The sequence below is a fragment of the Euprymna scolopes genome, chromosome 17 (genome assembly GCF_053919585.1).
Source record: "Euprymna scolopes isolate OS-2025 chromosome 17, ASM5391958v1, whole genome shotgun sequence".
Classification (NCBI taxonomy): domain Eukaryota; kingdom Metazoa; phylum Mollusca; class Cephalopoda; order Sepiida; family Sepiolidae; genus Euprymna; species Euprymna scolopes.
The window spans coordinates 16,487,012-16,493,679 of record NC_136498.1 but is presented as its reverse complement, the minus strand read 5'-3'; the positions used below and the strand labels follow the sequence as shown (position 1 = coordinate 16,493,679).

Sequence of the window (6,668 nt, the reverse complement as noted above, 5' to 3'; positions counted from 1 at the left end):
ATTAACAGACATGGTTTTGGCAGCAACTCTATATTCTGCACAGTCACATTTTATTTGCAGGAGGTGTGGTGGGTTGTGATTAAGATAATTCCATATTGAAAACTCTGTAGAATATGTGCAAGTACTGCTCATCCTATTAAAGACAAACTCTGCATTGAGTTTTCTGTGGATGGATTGCAGAAATTGGAAGATGAATTCTTTTTTCTGTTTTGACAATATGATCTTTGTTTGTGAGGATATTAAGTTTGATCTTTCGCGTACAGACTGCATGGGTCAAGCTTTTTTCCATTTTAACCTGCCATTCAATTTCACTTGTTACCTAGAAGTCAAGTTTACAACAGCTATGTCCGTAGTGCCACATCACATGCAGTTGAATGCTGGTCTCTCACAAGCTCGATCTTTCTGCGGATGCAGAGGAGTAGCATATCTTTGGTTTAGTGGATTTGTGGTGTGCATCTTAATGACAGTTCTGGTTCCATGTTATTGAGGCTGATGGTGTACAGGCTGAAGTCAACGCTGCATTACAACCACCTACGGTAGTATGATAATGTTGAAAAAATCTCTAGTTGGATAAACAGATTGATACCTACATTTCAATTGAGGGTAAATGAGAATAAAGATGAGCCAGGAAAGACTTGGAATGACTCGGTCAAAGATGACTTCTAACAATGGCACATCAAAACCAATTTAAATGATAAGTTTCATTAAAAAAGTCACTTTGTACTGCTATAACTAGTATGCAACCCATATGATGTGGAAAAGATGTTTAAAAGAAAGTTAAGCCGTTATTAAAGGATTCTGAACATATTAAAGTTTTAGAATCTGCAGAAATTTTTGTCTTTAAATCAGAGGTAAAAAAAATTTAAATAGGTCTTTTATACTCTCCTATGGATTCCTTGTCACAAACAAAAACATTACTGTTGTCCCCTCTCTTCTCCAGTCTGCATAGTTTGTGGTTCATTCTTATCAACATTTTATATTCTTAAATCTAACTAGTAGATCGTGTGGTCGTAAAATATGCTTAAATATGACATTTGAATTTATGCAGATTCTATATTTATTGTTACAGAACCAATTCCTCACACACACACAGACAGATAGACAAGGTTACTTTTATAAATAGATATCATTAAAGTTGTATTCAGACAAACATTTTTCATTAATTTAACTTAGCTTTAACACTAGATAATTTAGTGCTTCTACAGGATATGAACCAAACTAAGTTTTCTTTTGTTGAATGATATGTGTAAAGATGTGTAAATAGCAATTAAACCAAGCCATCGTCAATTCGTACCAAATGAAAAGATTTTTCCTAAAGAATCTTTTTTCTAATTTAAAAAAAAAAAAAAAAAAAAAAAAAAGAACCTTTTGTTAAATATATTTTTCTGCATGTAGGATATATTTCAGATGAAGTTGAACAATAAAACAACTTCTGAGTTTGATTTTCTTCATTTTTTTTATAAATCCTGTTGTAATAATATTAAGATTAGCAGGTTGTATTTTAAAGAATTACTCAGCATAAAGGTTATTTTAAGAATGTATCGGTTATGCTGGTATGGTTTTGTGGAATGTTCATTCTCCTTAATCATCCATTGTGGAAACATGGATATTTAAAATGACTTAAAGATTGGCCGGCCAAGGAAAACTTGGAAACAAGTGATCATACAAGATCACACATTGAACCGTCGCTTGTTGCGTAATATCAGAAAACATCTGACACTTGAACAAGGGGAAAAATTACGTTAAATAGACGAAAAATACAGTAGAGTAAAGAGAAATATTCTTTTAGTGAGAGAAGTAATTTTTTTTCCTTTTTTGTTTTTAACGGTTTGATTGAAAGAGACATAAATAGGGAAGAATGCTTTTGCTTTTTGTATATTTTGATGTGCAAATACTGGGGTTAAAATATGTGAAAATAATTTTGTGTGAAGTTTATTGTGTAAAAAAACTCTATTTCTAAACAAAGATGCATGAAAAAAAGATTTTGAGATGCGTGAAGTCGTTTAATGAAGAGTTTGTTAAGGTCAGCAGGTGAACCCAGTCATGGTGCAGTTTTTTTTTTTTAGAGTGACTGCCTTTTGATAAATTGATAGAGATCAGCCTCTGACACTCCTTTATTTTGAAATATATGACCGCCGGACCAAATGAGTGATTACAGTCATGTGGTCTCTTTCTCTCCCTCTCACTTCAAACAATATACGATCGTGTATGTTTTTAATAAAGCCAAATATTTGTTTACATTTGTTTCTTGTTTCATTTCCAGCTCCACTACACCAATATTTTGTCATGATGAATCTTATCCACCACCCAACAGCAAAACGTTACACTTGCTTCAGGGTGAAATTACTCATTTGAGAGGAACCCCACTCGCAGGGTTCGTATACATAAGAGGGAGAATATAGAAACAAATTCATTTGAGGGAAAATTGGAAATCTGCTTGTTTTAGGGGAATTATTTTATGGATTTTTTTTTTTTTTTAAATTTATTCACCATATTCTGTGATACACTTGAAAATATTATTCAGTGCAAACTTATATTGGGTAACTACTTTCCTAGTCTCATTTTCTTTGATTCTTTCCACTTCATTCCTCCAATGGCCACATATTTTAACAATGGTTTGTTTACAGGTGAACAATTTATGGCAGGCATTTTTTTTTATTTTTTGTTGTTAGGAATTAAGATGCAACTAATGCAGTTTATTAAATAGAAAACGTAATTTATAAATATAAACAGGATTGAACGAGGATCATTACTGTATATATTTTCAATGTGCTTATAACATATTGCTTTCTTTGCTTTTACTGAAACTCCTCCTCTTCCTCTTGTTCCACCCCCTAATATTAGAGGAAATTAAATTTTGGCAAACTCATTGAATTAGCGTTTTTTTCCATATGGTTTAAATTTCATTAACATCGGCTATACGTATTTGAAGTGTTGAGGAGTTTCTCGTAAATACATTACATGGTTTGAATTCTAACAACTATGGTCCATTCGAAAAAAAGAACCCAAGACATTCTTTCCATCATTCACCAATAAGAGCCATTGTCAAAATACATGTGGAAAAGGTCAGAGGTTACATTGTCCGAAATATGAGACTAACACCTAAGACGAGACAGTAGTCTGAACAATCCAAATAGTACATATTATTAATCATTATCTCAAAAATTCAGAAACAAAATTGTAAATATCTGCTTTTTGTGATTCTAATTTCATTTAATATTATTTCTTCCACAAATGACTTTTTTTAACAGAATTTGTTAATATATTTGAATCTGATGTTTAAGAGTTTATCAATGCTTTTTAAAATTTTTTTTGGTAATGTCTTCTTCTTGAAAGAGATTCCATTTAACTTATAACCTGAATATCATGTGAAACTGATCTCTTATTGCCATGTTTGTGTTCTGTATTTAGGATACTCTTTAAAAATAGTTCTTATTTTTATATGACGGGTTATTGCATTTGGAAACAAAAAAACCCAACTTTTTATCAGTTGTGACTACGACATATGAGAATATCCATGGAATTAATTTTTTGATTTTGGAATTTTTTTGCTGCATCTTTCTGCATTGCTGTGGGAATTTCTAGGCATGTGTTTGATTTAGTTTTCAAATAAAATTCCTGAAACTAGCAATACTAGACACCATAACGTTCAGCGCTGGACAAGGTACACACTGCTACTTAATTTGACACTCACAGCCTTTAAATCAGTAATAAGTACATTTCCTCTACCTCCATCAAAATTAAATTTATATAACTGGATTCACAATAAAATATACTTAAAAATGGTATTTTAATTTTTGTTGTGATTTGTATATTCGAATAAATCGCAATTTAAATCCAAGTAATTACGACGAAACATGCCAGCATAGCATGGCCTCTCCTGGTAGATCACTTTTTTTTTTCTTTTTATGGAGGTCACCACTTATCAAGGACTGGAAGCCACTCGGGGATAAGGGTTATTGCGTGTACAGTAATCAATGGGATAGTATCATAGTAATCATTAGTACATTAGTATTGGAGATTTGATAATGTGTCTTACTTAAGGGGGCGGTTTGTCAGGAATTTGTTTATGTTGGACTTGAAGACACCCAAGTTGTAGTCAGGTGGGAAACAGGCAAACGGAAGAGAGTTCCACAGTTGTGCACTTTTAAGAAAAAAGCTCTGCTCGTGGAATCTACGTTTGGATTTAGGAAGAGATAAAGAGTGGGGAAAATTAATGACAGTAGTTTCAGCAAGGCGGATGTTTTTCGTGAAAGATTGGCGAGGGGGGGGGAGATTGGAGCTCAGACAAGCACTTGCCATGGAAATAATGATAAAACAAAGACATGCTCGCAACGTCTCTTCTGTGGGGGAGAAGCTGCAGGGAAGAGAAAAGGGCATCCTCACTAAGCCACGAAGTCTATTTTGTACTCTGTCAAGGCAGGATAGGCTGCTTTTAGCAGCTCCTGCCCAGATGTAGCAGCAGTACTCCATCCTTGGACGTACTTGGCTTTTATACAGATAGAGAATTGCATCAGTAGTGAGATATCTTCTGGAGCGGTAGAAGGATCCCACCATTTTCCCAGCGTCCTTGGCAACAGACCTGATGTACGTGTTCTATTTCAGATCAGGAGTAAAGGTCAAACTCAGAAGCTTGTCAAAACATGGAGCCTCTCCAAGACAAGAGCCATCCATTTCAATTGATGTCAGATGGGGATCAGAGCATTGATGATGTAAAGATAGAAGCTTGATTTTGGATGCATTAAAAGTAACCAGCCATCTCTTCTCCCACTGTACCACGTGCTCAAGATCAGAGGAGAGAGAATCAGAGAGAACTTTGTCATTTACGGCCTTTGATGTGTTGCCATAGATAGTCGTGTCATCAGCATGTCAACGAATGAGTTAAGTATGTGTTTTGGGAGATCATTGGTGTAGATCAGGAAGAGAGTTGGGCCCAGGTTGGACCCCTGAGAAACTCCAGAATTAATACTCTGGGCCTCTGATTTCTGCCCATCAACCACTACTCTTATGAGCCCATCAGAGAGAAATGATTTAATAATTGAGAAAACATTTCCAGTTATACCATAGCTGGAAATCTTGTGAAGTAGGCCCTTATGCCATACCTTATTGAAGGCCTTTGATATGTCAAGAACAATTGGCCTGGAAAGGAAGCCTTTGTCAAGAGATCAACTAATCCTATGAGATATAACCGTTAGCACATCTGCTATAGATCTTGTGGAGCGGAAACCATATTGCATGTCACTAAGAAGGTTGTTTCTGCTGAGGTGGTTGACTACTTCTTTATTTAATATGGATTCCAACAACTTACTCATGACACACAGGAGACTTATTGGTCTGTACTGAGAGGGAGATGACTTTTCGCCTGAATTCTTAAATACAGGGCACACTGATGGGGTTTTTCAGGGTGTTGGAAAGCACTTTTGCAGCGCTATAACTAGAATGCCGTCAGGGCCAGTTGCTTTACTGGAATCAAAGTTGGCGACCTCACGCACAGATATTTATATGTTGCATAGCGTGTTGTCTGTTATAGGAGGAAATATGGGAGTTAATGGCCTTCGTCGCATAGGATAGAATTAGCTGCAAAGTTCTTGGCAAATAGTTTGCCGTCTCTGATGCTGACGAGATGACCTCAGGTCCATTGATGATGGTTGGGATAGAACGCACGCTTCTGTTCAGAATCTTGTTTGCTATTTGCCAAAACTAGTGGGAACCAAGCCGCTGTTCAGCTACTTTGGATTTAACGGACTGAGCATATAGCTCTCTGGCAATTTTATTACTCTTTTACAGTGGTTGCTGGCGCCCTGAAAGCAGCTTTAGTCTCAGTACATCTATTATGTTGGTACCTATGGAAAAAATGATTTCTGTGCGCAATGGCAGCAGCACATTCTGGGGAGATCCATGGGTGGCTGTTAGGTTTTTATTTGAATTTTTTGGATGTTATGAATCTGTCTATGCCTGCAATCATTCAGTCAAAATGATAGAGGACACATCCTTTTTAAACATGGAATGCAGAGGTAGGTCAGATATGAATGTATGGAAGCTATCCCCGTCAGCCATAGAGTATCAATATACAGTACGGTGGAGAGGTACGTCTGAAGACTTATTACATTTCATTTTTATCTTAACTGATACAACAGAGTGGTCGGAGGATCCCAGAGGAGATAGAACGGAACATGAACATAGCTCAGGGAAAGTTGTGAGAAAAAGGTCTAAAAGGCTTGCATACTGACCGGTAGTATCGGGCACACGGGTGGATTCGTGAACAATCTGAGTGAGGTCATAGGCAATGGCAAAATCATAACAGAACCTCCCCTCGTCATCTGTCTTATTTGAGTGGGTCAGTCATTCCACATTATGGACATTGAAGTTACCACAAATGTGAATGTTAGCTGAAGGATGAACAGACAGGATGTGGTCAATTTTTCTCAGATATACTCTTAAAGATAGTAACTCCACTGTTGCGGGAGCAATAGAGGGCAAATATAAATGCAGTGGTGTAAGCTAGTGCAACCCGGAAGCACATATAAGATAAATTCGGGTCTTCTCTGGAGATATCCCTACCACATGGAAAGCCATCTTTAATGTAGGCACATACTCCATTCCCAGGGGTCAGATTTAGATGTTAAGTTAGAGTATCCTTTAATTATGAACTCATCTAGGAAGTGGTT

General features: G+C 36.3%; 1 protein-coding gene across 4 annotated transcripts in view; it reads left to right on the top strand.

Moving 5' to 3' along the window:
• The window catches only part of LOC145296694 (uncharacterized), an 80,602-nt gene that overhangs the window by 59,711 nt on the left and 14,223 nt on the right, over nucleotides 1-6,668 (top strand). The window lies entirely within an intron of this gene.